The sequence below is a fragment of the Saimiri boliviensis genome, chromosome 16 (assembly GCF_048565385.1).
Source record: "Saimiri boliviensis isolate mSaiBol1 chromosome 16, mSaiBol1.pri, whole genome shotgun sequence".
In the NCBI taxonomy this organism is placed as follows: domain Eukaryota; kingdom Metazoa; phylum Chordata; class Mammalia; order Primates; family Cebidae; genus Saimiri; species Saimiri boliviensis.
Genome location: NC_133464.1, coordinates 72107437 through 72129256, shown reverse-complemented (window position 1 = coordinate 72129256; position 21820 = coordinate 72107437). Strand labels below are relative to the sequence as shown.

General features: G+C 40.1%; 1 long non-coding RNA gene across 1 annotated transcript in view; it reads left to right on the top strand.

Moving 5' to 3' along the window:
- Positions 1-21820, top strand: part of LOC141581658 (uncharacterized) — a 772188-nt gene that overhangs the window by 19453 nt on the left and 730915 nt on the right. The gene's annotated exons all lie outside the window — the stretch shown is intronic.

Genomic DNA, 21820 nt, shown 5'->3' with positions numbered 1-21820 from the left:
GTTGATTTCTACAGATATACAAGACCAGGGAGGGCACAAAACTGCCCCAAGTTTTCTTTAAATATTATGGTTTCTGGAGCTGGAGAAATACAGGTTGCTAGATGTCCTAACTTAGGAAAGCAGCTCTGCTCCCAACTACCTTCTTTGATACATTTTGATAATGGGCAGATGGCCCAATAGTAATTTTTTGTTGAACAATTTTGTTTTAAAATAAAAATAGCTGCTGGAATATTTAAGATTGGGAGATACCAAATCAATGACTCTTCAGTGTGTGCACATTTGAGAAATGTCTTTTCATTCGGCCATATTCTTAGTTCTCAGAAAACAAAAGTTGATCGATATTTTATCTTTCAAGTAACTTTTTCACAGAAAAGCTCAAAATTTTGGAGATAGGGACTGTGTTAAGGAAAAAAACCTGTCTTCCCAGGTCCACAAGGGGCATGGTTTCAAAGGCAAGAACTTCCGTGCGCCATGCCTCCATCCACCTCCCCATCTGGGAACCTAGAGTTCTTAGTTTAACTTTCCCGAGGCTAGGGATAGGTAAAATTCCAGGTGTGCTCCTTTGTTTAAAAAGCCTGTGAAAAGCTCTGGGAGGAAGGGCCTCTGTTCTGGGCCGGACAGCTAATCCAGCATCCGAGTCAAAGACCACTCCAGAGGAAGTTTGAAAGAACCCCTCTGATTGGACAAGAACATGAATGGGGCAGGAATAACTTCAAAGTTAAAACCCCACTGCCCTACCTGTGCGGATTTTCCTCTCTGGGATCACCTCCCACAACAACATGGGAGCTGTCTTTCCCGCTCTACTTGTTCGGATATCCCCTTCGGAGTCCCCTCCCATGGCAGCATGGGAGCTATCTCTCTCTCTCTCTCTCTCTCTCTCTCTCTCTCTCTCTCTGCCTAATAAATCACTTTCTGCTAAACTCTTTGGGTCTGTGATGTTTACACAAACGGTAAGCTCACTGCGGACCAGGGCCTTTTCCCCATTCCTGGGGCAAGTGAGCCCAAGAATCTGGGGCGCCTGGTTACAATAGTTTATGTTGTTAATGGTTATATGAAATTTACAAAACAACGGAGTTTTAAATTTTAATTTTTGCATAATTAGTTTAGTATTAAACATCATGTCTATTAATTTTATTTTTATAATTTATTCACACAACAACTAGTTAGACGCACTATTTTGTACCAGCAATTGCCTTGTAGCCCAAGGATGAAAAGTAGGGCTTCTGTCTTGATGGATCAACTATGATGTAATTCCATATTTGATAGAATGGATCTGTATGTAAAGTAATGTGAACAAAGGAGTAGACATTTACATTGGAAAGTATGAGAAAGCCCTTTCTCTAAGCACATGAAAATCAGTAACGTGAGTGCCTTAAGAAAGATGGGGACTCATGGGTCTTTCAGGGGTCATACATTAAAAATGTATACAAAATCTGTTAAGAAGAAGGTTAGGGGAGATTAGCTATTAGATGACAAGATTATTTTAAAATTGAAAGAGATTTGACCCTGTTTGTATTCTGCATGGAGCAAAAGATTCCGTATACCAGAAAAGAAAATCTTTGCTATCATTTAATAGGGTTCCTGAGTATGTTAGAGGGAAGGGATTAAAAAGAATAAACCAAAGTGGGAAGTAAAATAGCCTGCAAGGAGTCCTTGGAGTGACTGATGGGTAAACACTCTGGCATGTTTGTATTTGAAATCGGGAATATGTTAAGCACCTGGAATTTAGTTAATCCTGTTTCCCAAAGCAGTAAGGATCTCCTTATTAGCATAGAAATTGAGGAAGCCAAACAAAGACAGACTGCCAACACTGAGGCTGAATAGAGTATTCTTTTGCATCAGAGACACAGAGCTAAAGTTGTCTGTACAGGAATTTAAGAAATGTATCTTTCCCTTTAAATTGTCTCATATACAGAGACTGTTAATATAAATATTAGACACTTAAATTGGAAGTTATAAAATATAATGAATTTTGTAATAAGAGAGGAATTAACATGGCTAGTAAAAAGAAATTTGTGGTTTATGCCTGTAATCCCAGCACTTTGGGAGGCCAAGGAGGGCAGATCACCTGAGGTCAGGAGTTCAAGACCAGCCTGGCCAACAGGGTGAAACCCCGTCTCTACCAACAAACAAAAATTAACCAGGCGTGGTGGTGGGTGCCTTTAATTTTAGCTACTTGGGTGGCAGAGTCAGAAGAATCCCTTGAACTTGGGAGGTGGAGGGTGCAGTGAGCCGAGATGAGCGCCATTGCACTCCAGCCTGGGTGACAAAAGTGAAACTCCATCTCAAAAAAACCAAAACCAAAAAAAAAAAAAAAGATTTTTAAGAGTAAAAAGCTGTTGAATGCCAGAATGATTTATCAAAAGGGGTTGTAAGTTTAAGAGCTTTAAACTTATGATATAGATCCATTTTAGATAACACTTCCAAACAACCTCTGGCTTTGCACACTTGATTAGCCTAATCTCTTTCTTTCTGTTTTTGTTTTGTTTTGTTTTGTTTTGTTTTGTTTTGTTTTGTTTGAGTTTTGCTCTTGTCATCAAGGCTGGAGTGCAATGGTGTGATCTCAGCTCACTGCAACTTCCGCCTCTGGGGTTCAAGAGATTCTCCTGTCTCAGCCTCCTGAGTATCTGGGATTACAGGCATTCCCCCCGCCCCCCACCACATCCAGCTAATTTTTGTATTTTTAGTAGAGAAGGGGTTTTGCCATGTTGGCTGGGCTGGTCTCAAATTGCTGACCTCAGGTGATCCTTCCACTTTGGACTTTCAAAGTACTGGGATAACAGGTGTGAGCCACTGGGCCAGGCTGCCTAATTTACTTTCTATCACCCAACTCAATCATTACTTTCTCTAAGAAGTCTTTCCTTACTCATCCATGAAGATTTGACCATTTCTTCCTTTGTGTCTTCACTATCCCCTTCATGTCATACTATCACAGCACACACATTTTAGGACGATTCTTTATGTACCTGTCTCCCTTTACCAGATTACAGTTCTTTGAGGGCAAGAACTCTTTTTTACTTATCAGTTGCTTTTCAGGTTTCCAGATCACTGTCTGCAAAAAGTAGACAATCAGTATAAATAACCCCTCTACCTCTTTGATACTAGCTAAATGGGTCACCTCATTTTCTAGAAACTCACCATAAGCATTCCTATTTTTTGTGTTTGTGTCATTTCTCTCATTTTGGAGTGCACTTTTCTTTGTTTCTGGGAGTCTTGTGCATGTTTCCAGGTCCAGTACAAGTTCATTTTCTTAGTAGAGCTCCCAGGAGATTAAAGGCTTCAGTGATCATTCTTTCCTTGGAAATTCTAAAGCATTTATTTACAGAGTCGGTATTTTCTGAAAAAACATGCCTATCCCATGTCTACCCAACTAGTTTGTGAGCACCTCAAAGACAGGGTCTATGTCTTATCCCTCTTTATTGCTGGATGTTCTATTCAGAGTAGCTGGTCAGTAATAAATAATGGTTGGTGAGAAAAGGGGTGAGAAAATGGCAAGTCTGACCACTTATGGAACTTTCTGTTCAGGACACTAATGTTAACTCAGATTTGTAAAATCTGCACACGATAGAGAAACAGGACCAACATTCCTAATATTGCAAAACAATGATATATTCCCCATCTCTTATCCAGAACTCTGGGAGCCAAATTGTTTTGGAATTTGGAATTTTTCCTATTCACTGTAGGACTGGAGGTAGCACTTCCTGTTAATATTACACATAAGTGGATAAAGACTATAAATACCCTAATGTCAGTTCAAATCAGGCTTTAATTGATAAAATGAACTTTGATAGTTTGACTTGCATAGAGTATGAAATAAAATTATTTGCCTGATGATCAATCTACACGTCATATTGTTGGCCTTGTAAGTTGACCATAGTAGAGATTTCGCCTTTGCAGTTCAGTTAGTTTCTATGGAGAGATGCTGTATTAATACAAATGTTGCAAAAAGACTGTAAATCAGAATCTCACTATTCTGCTAAAAATCATAGTTTTGAGGCCAGGTTCAGTGGCTAACACCTGTAATCCCAGCACTTTGGGAGGTCGAGGTGGGCAGATCACGAGGTCAGGAGCTCAAGATAAGCCTGGTCAGCATAGTGATACCCCATCTCTACTAAAAATACAAAAATTAGCTGGGTGTGGCAGCTTGCGCCTGTGGTCCCTGATACTGGGAAGGCCGAGGCAGGTGAATCACTTGAACCTAGGAGGCGGAGGTTGCAATGAACTGAGATTATGCCACTGCACTCTAGCCTGGGCAACAGAATGAGATTCCATCTTCCAAAAAAAAAAAAAATCATAGTTTTTAGAGTTTGACTCACACATTTGGGTAGTTTGTGTTAACATATCTTAGATACTTTTTGGTGAGAATTTTGGCAAGAGTGTTTAAGACTTCCTATTCAACACGAGCTACCTCTTAGACAGAGAAGGCTTAAAAGACAATAAGCTTCTAAATGTAGAAAAACCTTTTTAGTCAATTGACTCTCATAGAAGCACATTGCTGCTGTTCTTTTAAAAAAGTGTTTAAAGAGGATTTAGAAATTGTGTTTCTGTGTGACCAGAACTGTATGCAGTATTTTTTTAAATTGTAAGCCTTTACTTTTCTTGGCTAGAATTTAATTATATTTTTTTCATCCAACATTCACAGATTTAGTTGAGCAATCTCTTTTGGCTTGTATTTAAGTCAGTTTATTTGTTCATAATAATGAAGTTACTGACATATGGAAACATTTAGTGTGTTACTTAACTAATACATTGGAACAATAAAACCTAGAAAGCATCTTTATCAAGTTAAAATTTCAAACCACACAGTTTTCTCTTTTTCACTTTTATCATAAAATTGCTCCCAGGAATTGTGCTGTAAAAATCAGTTTTTTTTTGATATGATGATTTTTCTTTTTAACTTTAAAAAATAAACTTTGATGGGGTGAACCCTAAACAGGAGAGTGACCTAGCTAGACTTTTTTAAAAAAAAGCTTAGAGGATCAACTGAGAGAATTGAGAAGAGAAATTGGAGGTGGTGGGTGAAGAGAAGAAAGAGGAGGCAGTACTGAGTAGTGAGGTGTCAGGCCATTCCTGCTGCTATAACAAAATACCTTAGACTGGGTACTTTTAAACAACAGGAATCTTTTGCCTATAGTTCTGGAGGCTGGGAAGTCCAAGATCAAGGTGGTAGCAGATTCAGTATCTGATGAGGGCTCATTCTTTGTAGGTGGCAACTTCTGTGTGTCCTCACAGGGCAAAAGGAACAAATGGGCTCCCCCAGGCCTCTTCTATAAGGACACTAATTTCATTCATGAGTATGGAGCCTTATGACTTAATCACCTCTTAAAGTCCTCACTTCTTAATACTCTCTCTTTGGGTATTAGGTTCCAACATATGAACTTTAGTGGGACACTCATATTAAGACCACAGCAAAAAGTGAGAAGGTGGATGAGCCTGGATTGAATACAGTAGACAATAGATTTGTGAACATATTTAACATATTATCATTAGCCACACAATGAAGAGCGATTGAGAACTGTCTTAATCAGACCTGGAAAAGGCCATGACTGTGTATATTAGTCAGAGTTCTCTAGAGGGACAGAACTAATGGAATACGTATATACAGATATATGTAAAGGGGAGTTTATTAACTCACAGGATCACAAGGTCCTGTAATAGGCTACTGGCAGGCTGAGGAACAAGAAAAGCCAGTCTGAGTTCCAAAACTGAAGAACTTGGAATCCAGTGTTTGAGGACAAGAAGCATCCAGCATGGCAGAAAGATGTAGGCTGGGAGGCTAGGCCAGTCTCTCTTTTCACAATTTTCTGCCTGCTTATATTCTAGCTGCACTGGCAGCTGATTAGACTGTGCCCACCCAGATTGAGGGTGGTTCTGCCTTTCCCAGGCCACTAATTCAAATGTTAATCTCCTTAGGCAACACACTTACAGACCACCCAGGATCAATACTTTGTATCCTTCAATCCAATCAAGTTGACACTCAGTATTAACCATCACACTGTGAAAACAGAAAGACAGCCCAAAAGGACCAGTAAAAAAAGAATCAAGAGGTCATGAAAATGGATCAAATGCATTTGGCAAAAGAGAAAAAGAAACTTTTTTTGATAGAAAAGGGAAAGTTGGCAAATAATAATTACTGGTTGAGATAGAGGATATATTGTTTTCTTATAATTTTCAGGCTGCTGAAAATAATGCAATGATTTTGAGGCAGCCTAACTATGAAAGAGCAGGATGAATGATGTTGGACAAACATAGGTGGCCTTAACTGTATTGCAGCCAGGCTGGTCACTGTGCCCACCTATGTGACCACATGTGTCTCCGCAAATTACTTATAGACAGCTTAGTATTTAAAGTAACTCAGAAAATAGACCTATGAAATGTTGATAATCCTTTCACAGTTATTTAGTTAGGCAAGGTTAACAAAAGAAAGGAAGAAAAAAAGGAGACACACAGTTTCTATGTAAGTGTAAAGTATATAATAATGATGAAATATTTCACCTTCCCCAAAAGTGACTGAGGAGTTGCTGTGTGGAAATGAAAGCAAATTGGTCAGGGCTCATTTCTTTACAAATGACAGAAGCGTACTTTGAACCAGTTTAGGCAAAAGAAAGGAAAGGTATCAGTTCACGTGAGTGAAAAGTCCAATATTTGCAGCATTAAGCATGACTATCTCCAGGTGCTCAGATAATGTCGCCAAAAATGTGTTTCTTATTTTCTATTCTTGGCTCTCTGCTTTTTTGTTGGCTTCATTTCTCTGTCAGGTTATCTTTTCAAATGATAGGGGAGAGGGTCCCAAGTATATTCAGATCGAAATTTTTCTTCTAACTCTAAAGTATTCTCTACAGTTTCTGCATCTGCATCAGCCTCTCAAATAACAAAAACAACTCTGATTAGTTCTGTGTGAGATATGTATTTACTCTGAACCAATCAAGCACTCATTGGAATCTTGGAAATGGGAGGTCTGACTGGCAAGCCTGAGTCTTGAGCAGTGAGAGTGGGTAGTCTGATGGTTGGAAATGCATGGAACAGAGAAAACAGGACTCCTGAAAGGAAGGATGTGAGGCTGAAATCAAGCATCGGCCTACTTAAAGTTATTGGTAGTATAGAAACATGAAAAACAAAAGTAACAAAATAACATTGACAACTGGGAGATGAGGAAAAGGAACCTAATCAATGTTCATCAAGTCAAGAGGGATTTGAGAAAAATACAGAATCTGGAAGGGCTGAGCCAAAGCTGAAGGAAAGCAAAAGTCTATTTCGATCATTTCTCTAGACAATTCCCGAGAATCTTGGGGTAGACCAACAGTTCGAGTGACAGTGAAGTTACTGACAGTTTTGATCTGTGGCCAAAAGACCTAAGCCTAACTCAGAAAAACAAGTATCTGGCTAATCTTCAAGGAGTACTTTGTCTTTATTACGTATGGGTAGCACAGGCAGGTCTGTGCTGAAAGAGACAGTTCAAATAAGCAGTAGTGATGCCGCAGATGATTTGAGTCTAGGAGGCGCACATTTAAGTTCTAGAAGGAGAGGAAAAAACTTGTAGAGTCACAGATACCATGGTTTTTGGGGGGTCAGAGAGTAAGAATGGGGTGAAAGACACTATGGGTGAATCCTGGCCCCAAGACAGGGGCCATTTGCCTCATCCCTCTCTGCTGGTTCTTTACTGCCACAGACATTTTCAACTTGTTCCACAGTTACACAAACAGATTTCAGGTCCTTTCCCAGAACCACTTACCCAGTCAGGCTTCCCGGAGAGGAACATGAGAATCTGATCTATCTATCTATCTATTTATTTTTGAGACAGAATCTTGTTCTGTGACCAGCCTGGAGTGCAGTGGCATGATTTTGGCTCACTGCAACCTCTGTCTCCTGGTTCAAGAGATTCTCCTGCCTCAGCCTCCCGAGTAGCTGAGATTACAGGTGTGCCCCACCATGACCGGCTAATTTTTGTATTTTTAGTAGAGACAGAGTTTCACCATATTTGTCAGGCTGGTCTCGAACTCCTAACCTCAACTGATCTGCCCTCCTTGGCCTCTCAAAGTGTTGGGATTACAGGCATGAGCCATTGTGCCCGGCTGAGAATCTGTATTTTTAACAAGTGCCCAGGTAAGTCTAAGTTCCTCTAAGGCCTATGGCCTCAGGGAAGATGACATTTGTCTCCCACTGATGCTTAGGAAGTGTATGAGCTGAATGACCCAAGTCCAAGTAGAAAATGAAAAATCTCACTAAGATATTATAAGCTCAGCTATTACAATATATTCCCCGGTCGCTTTCCAGTTTTGTCCCGTCTGTCACATGAGAAAAAACATTCCATTAAATACCAAGGCAGGAGGGAAAATTATGTAACTTATTCTCTGAGTGACATCCCTAGGTCCCAATGCCATTCCAGAATTTCCAGGATCAAGTTTAGCAGAGCGCTTCTAAAGATCCCTTCTCATTTTAGTTTTATAAATCACAGCAGTGGTTTCTTACCAGAAGGCTATATATAGCTGTTGGACCAAAAGTGTGTGGAGTAGAAAACACAAGAGAAAAAATACTCTTATCTTGGGACTCAAAGCACAAAAGATAAACCATATGGTAAAATCTGGGCCAATTAGAAGCTATTCCTTCTTAAGGAGATAATGGTGGATCTGGGCTTTCAACACAAAAGAATATTTGATATCCTATTGTAGTGGTTAATTTTATCTATCAGTTTCGGTGAGCCATGGTGCCTGGACAGTTACTCAAAGTTTATTCTGGATCTTTCCCTGAAGGTGTTTTCTGGATGAGATTAACATTTTAATTGTTACACTTTGAGTAAAGCAGATAACCTTCCATAATGTGGTTGATACTTACCCAATCAGTTGAAGGCCTGAACAGAACAAAGACCTGAACAAAACAAGAAATCTCTCTCTCTCTCTCTCTCTCTATCTATCTATATACATATCTATATATATATCCTGTTGGTTCTGTTTGTCTGGAAACCCTGACTAATGTACTTATTGATGTATTAATTATTTCCAATTCTGATTGAATGTTAGGCTTTGTAGCATCAAGACTAAACCTCAGGTCCTTAATTCTCTGCTTGCTGCCAGCTCTATTGGAACTCCACTTAATTATGGACCAAACCCAATGACCTGTAGTATATGTACCATGTCACCCTGGCACCTGTTCTTTTCGATGCACTGTATGTCCTGGTGGGCTGTGAAGGAGAAACAGGTGTGTTCTCAGATGGTGAATCCCACAGTCCTCAGAGTGTCTGAATGGGGCCTGTACTGCCAGAACTTCTGGTGGTAACCACCAGCAGACAACAGCTCCCAGCCAGAGTTCTTTTGGGACACATTTAAGCAAGTGAAGCCTTCTGTGGTCCCTGCAGGTGCCAAGTGGGATGAGTGGCAGCTAACATTGGTTCCTTCATCAAAGGGCATATTATTTCCTGGACATTACTTCAGCAGCCAGTTGCAAAATGCAGTCCTGCTATGTCAAGGACAGGGAGCCAGTGAAGGTGCTGGAGATGTGTTGATGTGTCAGTCCAAGGTAAGGCAAGTGGAGGTGGGAAGGCAGTGGGGAGGCAGGGTTGGGGCTCTGAGGAGGGCCAGGGCCAAGCAGTCATCCCAGGTCTCTGTGGCTGATTTGCCCTGTAGCAGCAGAACCGAGGCACTTCCCATGGGTAAAAGGAAAAAGAGGGAACTTAACTTCTTTTGTCTTACATGCCATTGGTGAGAGTTGGCCCCTTGGGAGTTAACCTCTGCAAACTTCAGAGGAACATCATCCAGCCCTTTTAGGAGCCACCAGGGAAGCAAAATCCTATGCTTTGCTTTGTGGTGGTTCTTCCAAGTCTGGAAATGGTAGAAGGAGCCAGAAATTCAAGGTGGGCAGAGACAGCCAAGCAAGAAAGTCCAGCTATTCTGTATGGGGTAGGCAGCTTTTGAAATCTGAAATGATTCACAATGATCCCTACCTCCTGTTTGTTGTTGTTGGGACAGAGTCTCACTCTATCACCCAGACTAGAGTGCAGTGGCATGATCTCGGATCACTGCAACCTCTGCTTCCCAGGTTCAAGGAATTCTCCTGCCTCAGCCTTTTGAGGAGCTGGGATTGCAGGCACATATCACCATGACCAGCTAATATTTGTATTTTTAGTAGAGACAGGGTTTCACCATGTTGGCCAGGCTAGTCTCAAACTCCTGACTTCAAGTGATCTGCCCACCCCAGCCTCCTAAAGTGCTGTAATTACAGGCATGAGCCACCACACCCAGCCCTCACCTCCTGCTCTTCAATCCCTTGTGTGATCCCTTCTTGAATGTGGGCTGGTTCTAGTGATATACTATTTATGAAGAGAATACTGCAAAAATGATGGGCTGTCCCTTCTGAGATTAGGTTATAATGGACAGTGACTTCATTTCATTAGCACACATATGCCTTTGCCTTCTCTGATGAAGCCACCTGCTACATTGTGGGATGGTCTATAAAGAAGCCCATGTGTCAAGGAATTAATAGAGGCCTCTGGTTAACAGCTCTGATGAACTGAATACTGTTAACAGTGACATGCGTGAGCTTTTACGCTTCCTCAGTTGAGGAAGTATGAATGTATGTATGACTGTAGTTCCAACTGGCACATTAGGTGCAGACTGATGAGTGACCCAAAGCCAGAGAAAACAGCCCAGATTGCTGACCCACAGGTCAGCTACCACCTTGATCTTGGACTTCCCAGCCTCCAGAACTATAGGCAAAATTGAAAAACTAGTATGTATGCAGCAGTGGATGCTAATACAGGCAACTCATCATCTGCAGGTACAGGATCATTGGGAATCCCAGTGGAGTTGGAAGGCTGTAGTGGCAGAAGGGGTGGCTGCAGGTTGGAAGGGGTGAACAGCTGAGAGCCTAGTGCTGGCCCTGAGAGACTCTGACAAGGTGCATAAGACCTGTGTGCTCTATCAGCCAAGTCCCACATTCTCAGAGGCAACACAGCATGGTAGAAAGATAATACACTTGGGCCGGGTGCGGTGGCTCAAGCCTGTAATCCCAGCACTTTAGGAGGCTGAGGCGGGTGGATCATGAGGTCAAGAGATCGAGACCATCCTGGTCAACAAGATGAAACTCCGTCTCTACTAAAAATACAAAAATTAGCTGGGCATGGTGGCGTGTGCCTGTAATCCCAGCTACTCAGGAGGCTGAGGCAGGAGAATTGTTTGAACCCGGGAGGTGGAGGTTGTGGTGAGCCGAGATTGCGCCATTGCACTCCAGCCTGGGTAACAAGAGCAAAACTCCGTCTCAAAAAAAAAAAAAAAAAAAAAAGAAAGATAATATACTTGGTGGTCAGAAAGAAATGAATTCAGCTCTGTCTGAGGTGATAGGGTCAAGTTGCTTGAGCTATTTGAATCTCAGTTTTCTTCTCCGTTAAGTGGGAATAATACTTCCTATTTAGAGGATTGGCTGAGCCACACACGTAGCAATGCTCCTGACACATAGGGGCTCATAACACATGGCCTTTATTTTGAGGATTGTAGACTCTCTGTCATATTTGGTAAGCTTGAACAATTTATCTGGCTGAAACTCTTTCCAATAGGCATTTACTTGACTTGATACTTCTGAGACAACACCCTTTTTTCTTCTCTTATCCTTCGGTGGCTTTTATTTTCCTAATGACATTTTTATTGTTTGTTTTCTTCAAGAATCCATCATGGGGCTCATTTTCTTCTTCATATTCATCCTGAGCAATATTATCTCTAGTGGAATCATTTTTTTTCCCTCTCCCAAGTCCCTGCTGGTTATAAAATGGGAACATATACCACTGACACTTTCATCCATCTAGAAGCACTCATTTGGGAGGAGCAATCTTTCATCCTTCTCCACATCTGTAACCTGTCTTATATCCAGGAGTTGGAGTGACTTAACTTTTCGGTGAGATTGGAAAAAAGGGCTCCTGATACAACCCTAGCCTGTGGTTTGCTAGAGTTCTTTCTCTGTCTTAGCCAGGCATTGTCCAGCTATTTTGTCTGAATTGAGCAGGTAAGTTCAAACTTGTTTAAAATTAAAGAACTATAGAGTCTCAATAAACATTTTGACACAAGTGCTTTAAGAATTCAAAATGTGGCCGGGCGCGGTGGCTCAAGCCTGTAATCCCAGCACTTTGGGAGGCCGAGGCGGGTGGATCACAAGGTCAAGAGATCGAGACCATCTTGGTCAACATGGTGAAACGCCGTCTCTACTAAAAATACAAAAAAAATAGCTGGGCATGGTGGCGCGTGCCTGTAATCCCAGCTACTCAGGAGGCTGAGGCTGGAGAATTGCCTGAACCCAGGAGGCGGAGGTTGCGGTGAGCCGAGATCGCGCCATTGCACTCCAGCCTGGGTAACAAGAGCGAAACTCCGTCTCAAAAAAAAAAAAAAAAAAAAAAGAATTCAAAATGTAAGTCTGGTATTTACTATATCATTTCAGATAAGAAAGATTAAATACAGTTTTATTTTTAATCTCCCAAGGTTATAACGTATAATATTAAGACTATGTTAGCCTTAAGTCTTAATCAAATGTTTGTTGTAGGAAATTGTGTTGGCTCACTAAAGTTATACATTTTATTTGTCATAGCAAATTGAATTTACTCACCAACCTTTTGATAATTAACCCATGACTATGACTTCATTGATTTTACTAAAATTGACCTTATATATGTTTAAACTCTGTAACTTCTCTTTAGATAGGGAACTATCTCAAACCCTTAGTTTAGATTTTTCTTCTTGCTGATTGTATAGTTAAAATAAAATGACAAATCTCATATTTTTACACTTCCAAATAAGGTCCTAGCCTACGCTTTCCAACAATAAGAGATATATTTTGACTCCTATTTGACTTTTTAAAAATATTTCTTGATGGATTCTGAATCTAGAAAGGAAGGATATAGCAAACTGGTCCTTTTGAACCCTAATAAAAGCCAGGTATTCACTGGTGACTTGCTTTCCTTATAACATGCCACTTGGTAGTTGGAGTTGAGAAAAGGGAGTGGACAACACCACTTAATTCTAGCACAGGCAGCTAACAACACTTCAGAAAAGACCCTGCATTTCTCAGAGGGCTGAATTGGCTTTAGCCTTATCAGTCTATGTAGCCTTATTAACGCTTGTAATTTTGCTCCTATTAAACTCTTGATTGCTTACTGTATTGAGACTCTGAACTTGGAGATCATATTTTCTCATATACCACTTTGCTGTTACAATTGCTCTAAAAAGAGCTGGTTTATAATACCCAGCTCTTAAATGCTGCATAGGCTGTGGCTCAGTATTTTCTGCTCAAATGCTGGCTCCTTGAGGCTTCCTTTCCTGACCCTTCCTCTCCCCTGCCTTTCGAAGATTGATTTAGGGCTTTATCTGAGCTTGTTTCTTCTGGGCTATGTTTCTATGGAGTTTATGGGAGTGCTATGATTAAAACATACACAAATTCTTTCTGTTTTGCTAAATAGATTATGATTTTCTTGGGTACAGAGATTGTGGTTTTCATTTATGTAACTTTAGTCCTTAGTATGCTGTCAATGAATGTTTACTAAAAATAAATAAAATAAAAAAGGAACTCTGTTAAGTATAGTGACCAATTGTTCTAGCTGTGGATTAGTACCAATTTATATCTTTATCCTAACATAATTTTAACAGTATCCCCTTTCACTCTCAAAAGTGTTCCAGTTTGGAGGATAAATTCTAGGTTACCCTATTCATAAGGATTCTTGGGGGAGACATAGAGCTAAATTGCTTTTTTTTTTTTTTTTTTTTTTTTTTTTTTGCATCAAAGAGGATAATGTCCTCATATTTTCTCGGAAGCAGAGACACAATTCTTATAAATTATAATAACAAAAATATCTCAATGATAACTTTCTTACCTACAAAATGAAATCAGCTGTTTCACAGATTTCTGTGACGATTATGTGTGTTAGTTCACTATGGCTGCCACAGCAAAATACCACAGTCTGGGTTGCTTCAACAACAGGCTTTATTTTCTCACAGTTCTGTAGGCTGGAAATCCAAGATCAAGTTGTCTGCAGGTCTGGTTTCTTGAGGCCTCTCTGGCTTACAGATAGCTGTCTTCTTGCTGCATCATCACATGGCCTTTTCTCTGTGTGCACATCCCTGGTGTCTCTTTCTCTTTTTGTAAAGACACTAGTTATACTTAATTAAAGCCTTGCCCTTTTAACCTCCTTTAAAATCCCTATCTCCAAATACAGTCACACTGGGGGTTGAAAAGTCAGTATATAGTTTTGGAGGACACAATTCAGTTGATAAGATGTATATATAAATATACGTTGTATGAACTTTTATATCCACACCTACCAACCCGTATATTTTGAAAATAACACTGTGAAGACCTTTCTGTTTTGGAGAGAATCATATAAATTGGTGGTAGAAGACTTTTTTTTTTTTTTTGAGACAGTGTCTCGCTCTGTCACCCAGGCTGGAGTGCACTGGCTGATCTCAGCTTACTGCAGCCTCTGCCTCCTGGGTTCGAGTGAGTCTCATGCCTTAGCCTCCCGAGTAGCTGGGATTACAGGCATGCACCATCACACATGGCCAATTTTTGTATTTTTTAGTAGAGATGGGGTTTCACCATGTTGGCCAGGCTGGTCTCGAACTCCTGACTTCAAGTGATCTTTCCTCCTTGGCATCTCAAAGTGCTGGGATTGCAGGCATAAGCCACTGTGCCCAACACTTTTTATTCAATCTCATATTATCAGATTATTTTGTTTGAGCTTTAAAAACAAATTTATTACTCTGTAACAGTTAATAATAATTTACTCATTTAAAATAATACATACAACTTCTAGGCTGGATGCAGTGCTTCACATCTGTAATCCTAGCACTTTGGAAAGCTGAGGTGGGTAGATCACCTAAGACCAGGAGTTTGAGACCAGCCTAGCCAATGTGGCAAACCCCCATCTCTATTAAAAATACAAAAAGTTAGCTGGGCATGGTGGCAGGCCCCTATAATCCCAGCTACTTGGGAGGCTGCTGCAGGAGAATCCCTTGAACTAGGGAGGTAGAGGTTGCAGGGAGCTCAGATCAAGCCACTGCAATCCAGCCTGGGCAACAGAGAGAGACTTCATCTCAAAAAACAAACAAACAAACAAACAAAAAAAACAGCTTCTAGACCTTGTCAAGAGAAGTCCTTGTCAGGGTACCATATTTTAGAGGCCTGTTAAACCCCCCTTTTTTTTCTGTGGGGTGAGAAGTCCATAGGAACAAAAGGATATGTGGGTACCTAGATCTCTGGGATTTCTGCTCAAACATTCTCAAGCTGTATCTGATACATTCTCAAGATGTATCTTGGCTCTTTGGGGCTCCTTAGAGTCTCCATCTTCCTGAATGTGGTCTGTACCACTGGTAGGGTAGCACGGGCAATTGTCACTTAAGAAGAAGAATGCTCCTTCCCTCCTAACTACCAGATGCTGGTGTGGAACTGGAAGGGATCCTAGGCAATTGTGAGGCTATATAATAGATACAATAATAAATAGAACCTATTTTAGTTGATGGTTTATTGACTTGATTTTATCCCTTTCAAATATTTAAATCTATGCTTTATGAGCCTTCATTTGTATCATTGCTCCAAGCTCCACAAATATTAGGGTGAACCTTTATCGTTTTTTTGAAACAGAGTCTTGCTCTGCAGCTCAGGCTGGAGTGCAATAGCACAATCTCAGCTTACTGCAGCCTCCACCTCCTGGGTCCAAGCAATTCTCCTGCCTCAGCCTCTTGAATAGCTAGAATTACAGGCGTGCCCTACCATGCCTGACTACTTTTTGTATTTTTAGTAGAGACTGGGTTTCACCATGTTGGCGAAGCTGGATTTGAACTCCTGACCTCAAGTAATCTGCCCACCTTTGCCTCCCAAAGTGCTGGGATTACAGGTGTGAGCCACTGTATAGGTCCTGGGGTGAAACTTTTTAATGAGCATTTATTATTTGCCATTCGCAATGTCAAGTGTCCTTTAACATTTGATCTACACAACAGACAATTGGTAGGTCCTATTGCTGACCTCAGTTTACAGAAATAAAACTGTGGCCAAAGTCACTCCAGCTCAGAGAAGTAGAGTTGGGCTTGGAGTAGAGCTCTGACCACAAAGACTGAACTTAGCCACTCTACCCTGCTCTAGGGCCATTCAAAGAGTGATTGTAATCCTCATTTATTTTGAAGGATATAAAACATGAACTCATTGACCACAAATAGTTTGTCTGAAGATAATAATCGTCTGGGAATCTGCAACAAATTGTGAAGATTCTGAAATTTGCATTTTCAGACATAAGGCTTATTATAAAAACTGTGTGCATTGTTCTGTAATTAGTTCTGCCTTAAATAGTGTAACTGTACAATGTAAAGAGTGGGTAATCTTGTTCAAATGAAAGTTTCCTCAAATAATAAAGCAAATGAGTTTCAGGAATCTACTTGAAACTGAAAAGAGGTAGCTCCCTATCGCTTATCAAAGAGTGGTGAAAGGTATAGATTCAGGTCGTTTTTCTGCTCATCTTGAAATGGAATGACAATGGCCAAGAATTCCACCAACACGTACATATTTTTGCTCCTAATTTTTTGAATGTACAGTACTGGCTGGCAGCATTCACACTGTGTCTTTAAGTGTGAAACATTAGAACACATCTTTACCTACACATATTCTAGAACTGTCATCTAATTTAGAACAGAGTGTTCTTCCTTTGCTCCTTATTGAGCCCTAGCATAAACTTTACAGGTCTGTAAGCAAGGTTGGTTTAGTTCCTTGCTTTTTTGCCCATCATGTTTTTGTTTGTTCCCAATAAGAGCGATTTGTAATTTGGATAATGAACTCGTTTTTGGTTTTTCACATGACCACGAATGTCCCAAGCTCCTGATGATTTGTAAACCACAAGATACAGCAGCTGAAATGCATTAGTTTAATCATAAACATAAACACAGGGAACAGTCTGATCTTATAAAACACTAATTATGCAAATTTCTCACATTAAATAGTGGTCTTAATAATGGGAAGGTTTCAATCCCAGCTGCTTTTCCAATTTACTTACTTCAAGAACTTCTTTGCATGTGATTTGAAAGTTCCAACTTATTTCCAGGATACTTCAATCCCTTTAAAAGTTTTCTGCTTGCCTCTTTAGCTTTCACAGTATTGCGGAGTAGCTACCCAAGCAAAGCAGGGGCAACATCTTGAATCAGAGGTGGAATCTGCAACCGGAGGATCTGTGTTATCTCACTCCACCAACTGAGGAAAGGGGAAGTATTTCGGGTAGGCTGAAGGGCAAAGGGGACTGTGAAAGGACCTGCTGGAGGTAAAGTTAGGGTGGAGAAGCCAGCCAAATTCCAACCACTGCCTATTAGGCATACCTCCAATCCCTCATCGAGGCATCTATATCTCATATGCATCTAAAATTAAACGTGAGCAAAACTAAACTCCTCATTTTGTCTTACTCAAAAGAGACTCTTCCCCCATCTCAGTTTATGGCAACTTCCTCCTTCTAGTTACTCAGCCCAAACATCAAGAAGGCGTCTTTGTCTTCTTTTTTTCCTCATATTTATTTACAGAACCTATTAGCTCTCACCTTCAAATATACCTAGAATTCAATAACTTCTTGTCCTTCCCCAGCTTGGTCTTAACGACAAGCACCTTGGAATCTAGATGATTGAGGTAGAGCTTTCATCACCTGTTTCCATCATCTCATTTATGTCATTTATGGTAAAATCCAAGCCTCCTGTCCTTCACCTCTGACTTCATATCCTACTTCTCCCTCCTTTAGCCTTGCTGGTCCTCTTGCCATTTCTTGAATACTCCAGGTGTGTTCCTGTTTCAGAGACTTTGCCCTTGCTGAAGTGCTCCGTCAACTCCATGTGTTTGCTCAGACAGCATTTTATTTTAAAGGAGATGATTTTATTCAGATTATTGCAATATGGGGAAGGTTCATAAGGTACATTTCAAAAAAGGGAAAGGGGTCTGGGGCTTTACAGAGGTAGATGAATATGGGAGTCATTACAAAGGGTAGAGGTGAGTCCTATCTACAAGCTTAAGGTGGTCCTTTGCAGTTAGTCATGTCCCAGAACCTAAAGGGTGGGGAATTTCTCAATCACCACTGCTTTCCAGGAATGCAGGCCTCTAATAAAATTCAACATCCTTATTCCCTCCAGTTATCAGCTGTCACTGAACAACTCAGAGGCAGTTATAAACCTCCTGAGTAGATGACACAGGTCTAAAAAACAATCTTGTTGGCATTGTACTTGTATAACCAGTTGAACCCTCTGTCGGAAGGTGGTGGCAAAGAGTAGCTTTTTGTGGGTCCTGGAGGTCACCTTAAAAGATCTCTTCTCATTTGCAGCCATACCTGGGGTAGATGACAGTGCACTGGCTATCATACACTGGCACTTTGTTTGCAGACTAGTAGAGCTCATGACTACACCTAGCACAGCTTTCTACAGCCACACATCTCTCCAAGTGACAGAAATAAGCATGCTCATTACAAACTCAAAGACAAAGTCTTGGGAGGAGTAAACAAAGATCTGAAAGTGAGGCCCGGTCCTATAGAGAGATGTCAGTTTCATCTTTTTCAGCATCTTTACCTCTAGATCATGCAAATGTTTCCACTTAAGGAAAATTTATTCCACAATAATAATTAATTGTATGACAGTGAGATAATGAGACCTTTATACTGGTTTATCACAAAGGATGCACATGAAAATATGCATAGGGTGACGTATGGGAGAAGGGGCATGGAACTTTCACCCTCCAGGTGCCGCCACATGTTCAGCTGTATAGAAACTCCTCCAATGGTGATTACTAAGTGAGAGATTCTTGGACTGCCTCATTTATAGCTGGGCACAACACTCCTTATTCCTTCTATTGTTATTTTTCTTCATAGCAATTATCTTCTGAGTAATTTAACTTAGTTATTTCTTTCATTTATTAGTAGCCCCCACTAGAAAGTAAATTTCCTGATTGTAGGGATTTTCACCTATTTTATTCACTGATACAGCCCCAGCAACTAGAACAACATCTGGCATATAGTAGGTACTTAATAAATGAATAAATGAAGATGTGAACAAATTGTACCGAAACATAACTATAGCCTATTAAGCATGGAGAACAACCACCATGCAGATGGGTGCTTGGGTATCAGAATATGCCTAAGGCTAAACATCAATATGAATAGGTGAAAGTCATTTTGTATAATTTGATGTTTTTTTGTGTGTTTATCACTCTTCTCTTTCTGTAATAGGGATAACAAAGATTGACCAGATGAGCTTTTTAGCAGTAAAGATGAGATTTGTAGATAAAACTTAATTTCATCTATAACTTCAGAGTCAAACCTTAGACCTTTAAGATAGATTCAAATAAATGCGGTGGAAGTTTTTTTTTTTTTTTTTTTTTTCACGGTATATATGTGCAAGTGAAAGTATTGTGGGTGGTGATGCTGGTATTGCTGGATTGGGGTGAAAATGCTTATTTCTAAACTTCTGTGATTATCTCTGATCGGAAAAATGACACCATACTCAGCTGCTCCATCCTCCTAGTGGGTCTCATAATGGCCCTAAGGAGTCACAGATGTTAGAAGATGGCAGAAGACTAGAAAGGCTGTGAAGGACCCAAGAAGGTTCCACTCAACTTATACATTCATAGCCATCCTTTCTTCTTTTCCCTTTTCAATTTAAAAAGTCATAGCTGCCATTTTGCAAGATTTTTTTCCTTTTAGTTTCTTTACAATTTATTACTTGCCTGGATTTTCCATAAATATTTTACATGCTGAGGGATATAGTGTTTTAAGTCCTATGATTCTCCTGTGCCTAAACCAAGTTTCTAAATTATGTCATATGTTGAGAACTGCAGCCAGGAGTTAAAATTTGGCAGTTAAAAACTTGGATTCAGTACAGGTTTCTACTATTCCTTGGAATCATTCAATATGACCTCTTGAGGGGTGGGGGGCCTTTTTCTCTCTCCTTCTTTTTGTAGTTCCTAGGGATTTCAAAGTTGGAGGACAGAAAAATACAGAACTGATGATGTACTTTATTTGGAAAATGTGTGAATTCTGCACATTTCAGATGTGTGCTACTCTTTAGTGTGCGTGACCTATGAGAAGCTATAAATATGTTAAGGAAAAAAGTACATACATATACATGTCTGCCTGCTGTTTCTTTTAAACTTTTGGCTTTAAAATATAAAATATGTTATTGTCTTTTGTCTTCATGTGGCAGAATATAGTTCCTTTTGTCAGTCTGTAGTAGGTTCCCAATGGAATAAGGTTAACGACAAAGAATCCAAGAAGGAAAATTTTTTTTTGAAGAAAAAAAAAAAAAACAAACTCCTTTTGTTTGATATTTTTATTGGAATGAAGCTTAAAATTATTACAGTGTGCTCTACTTGAAACATTAATAAGTCTTTGTGAGTATTTGTAGAATTAGGAAAATATCTTAATAAAAATAGTTGTTGATGAAAAATCATAGTAAGGGTAAACCTCCAAATATCTATTTGTAGACCATAAAAGAATAAGCACGTACATATGGTAGGAGATAACCAGTGTCTCCCTTCACATTTACTCTGTTTTTGTTTTTGTTTTTGTTTTTTTAAGACAGAGTCTTGCTCTGTCACCCAGGCTGGAGTGTAGTGATGTGACCTTGGCTCACTGCAATCTCTGCATTCCGGGTTCAAGCGATTCTCCTGCCTCAGGCTCCCGAGTAGCTGGGACTACAAGGCATCCACCACCACGCCCAGCTACTTTTTTCTTTTTCTTTTTTTTTTTTTTTTTTGAGACAGAGTCTCACTTTGTCACTAGGTGCCAGGCTGGAGTGCAGTGGCGCGATCTCGGCTCACTGCAACCTCCGCCTCCCGGGTTCAAGCAATTCTCCTGCCTCAGCCTCCCGGGTAGCTGGGACTACAGGCATGTGCCACCACACCCAGCTAATTTTTTTTTGTATTTTTAGTAGAGAGGGGGTTTCACCATGTTGGCCAGGATGGTCTCGATCTCCTGACCTCATGATCTGCCCACCTTGACCTCCCAAAGTGCTGGGATTACAGGCTTGAGCCATCGCCTGTCCTACTTTTTGTATTTTTAAGTAGAGACAAGATTTCACCATGTTTCCCAGGCTCATCTCAAACTCCTGACCTCAAGGTGATCCATCTGCTTCAGGCTCCCAAAGTGTTGGGATCACAGGCATAAGCCACATGCCCGGACATGTATACTTCATTTTATTTTCTTGTTTTACCTTCCCCCAAGCAGAAAGATTCAACAGTAGTTAGAATGGCCATCTTCCAACATTTAAAAAAGTACATTCTCCAATGAATGAACAAAGTAGAGCAGTAACTTAGAATTCTGCTGAGTAAGCCACTGTGGAGCCTTAAGTGGTGAGATCTTCCAGTGTCACAGTGATGTCTTCAACTTGCATCACCTTATAGTGAAAAACATGATTTAATTTTGGGGAAATGAGATTCATCTCTTGGCGTGACTAGTAACAGCATTCACTGAATTTCACATTCTTCTTTTGTGAACTGTGAAGACAATGAATGGTATCTAGAAGAAAAATGGAATGATAATATACCAGGACAAAAACACCTATATTTTGTTTTACAAAGCTAACAGTAGTTTTAAATCTGCAGCTTCATTACAGACAAACTATGCCACAGCCTTTTCAAATGGCAAGTATACAGAAATACTTCAGGATAAGTGTGTACTAAATAAAAGCACTGAAAAATATCTTGCTAGAGGGAAGTCAGCTTGGAAAAGTTACTACCACAGCTAAATATATATTTTTATATAAACTATACTCAAAAGTAGCTTTATGAGACTGATTTCTGGCAAAAGAATCAAGGGCTTAATAGCTAAGAAATGAATACCTTAACT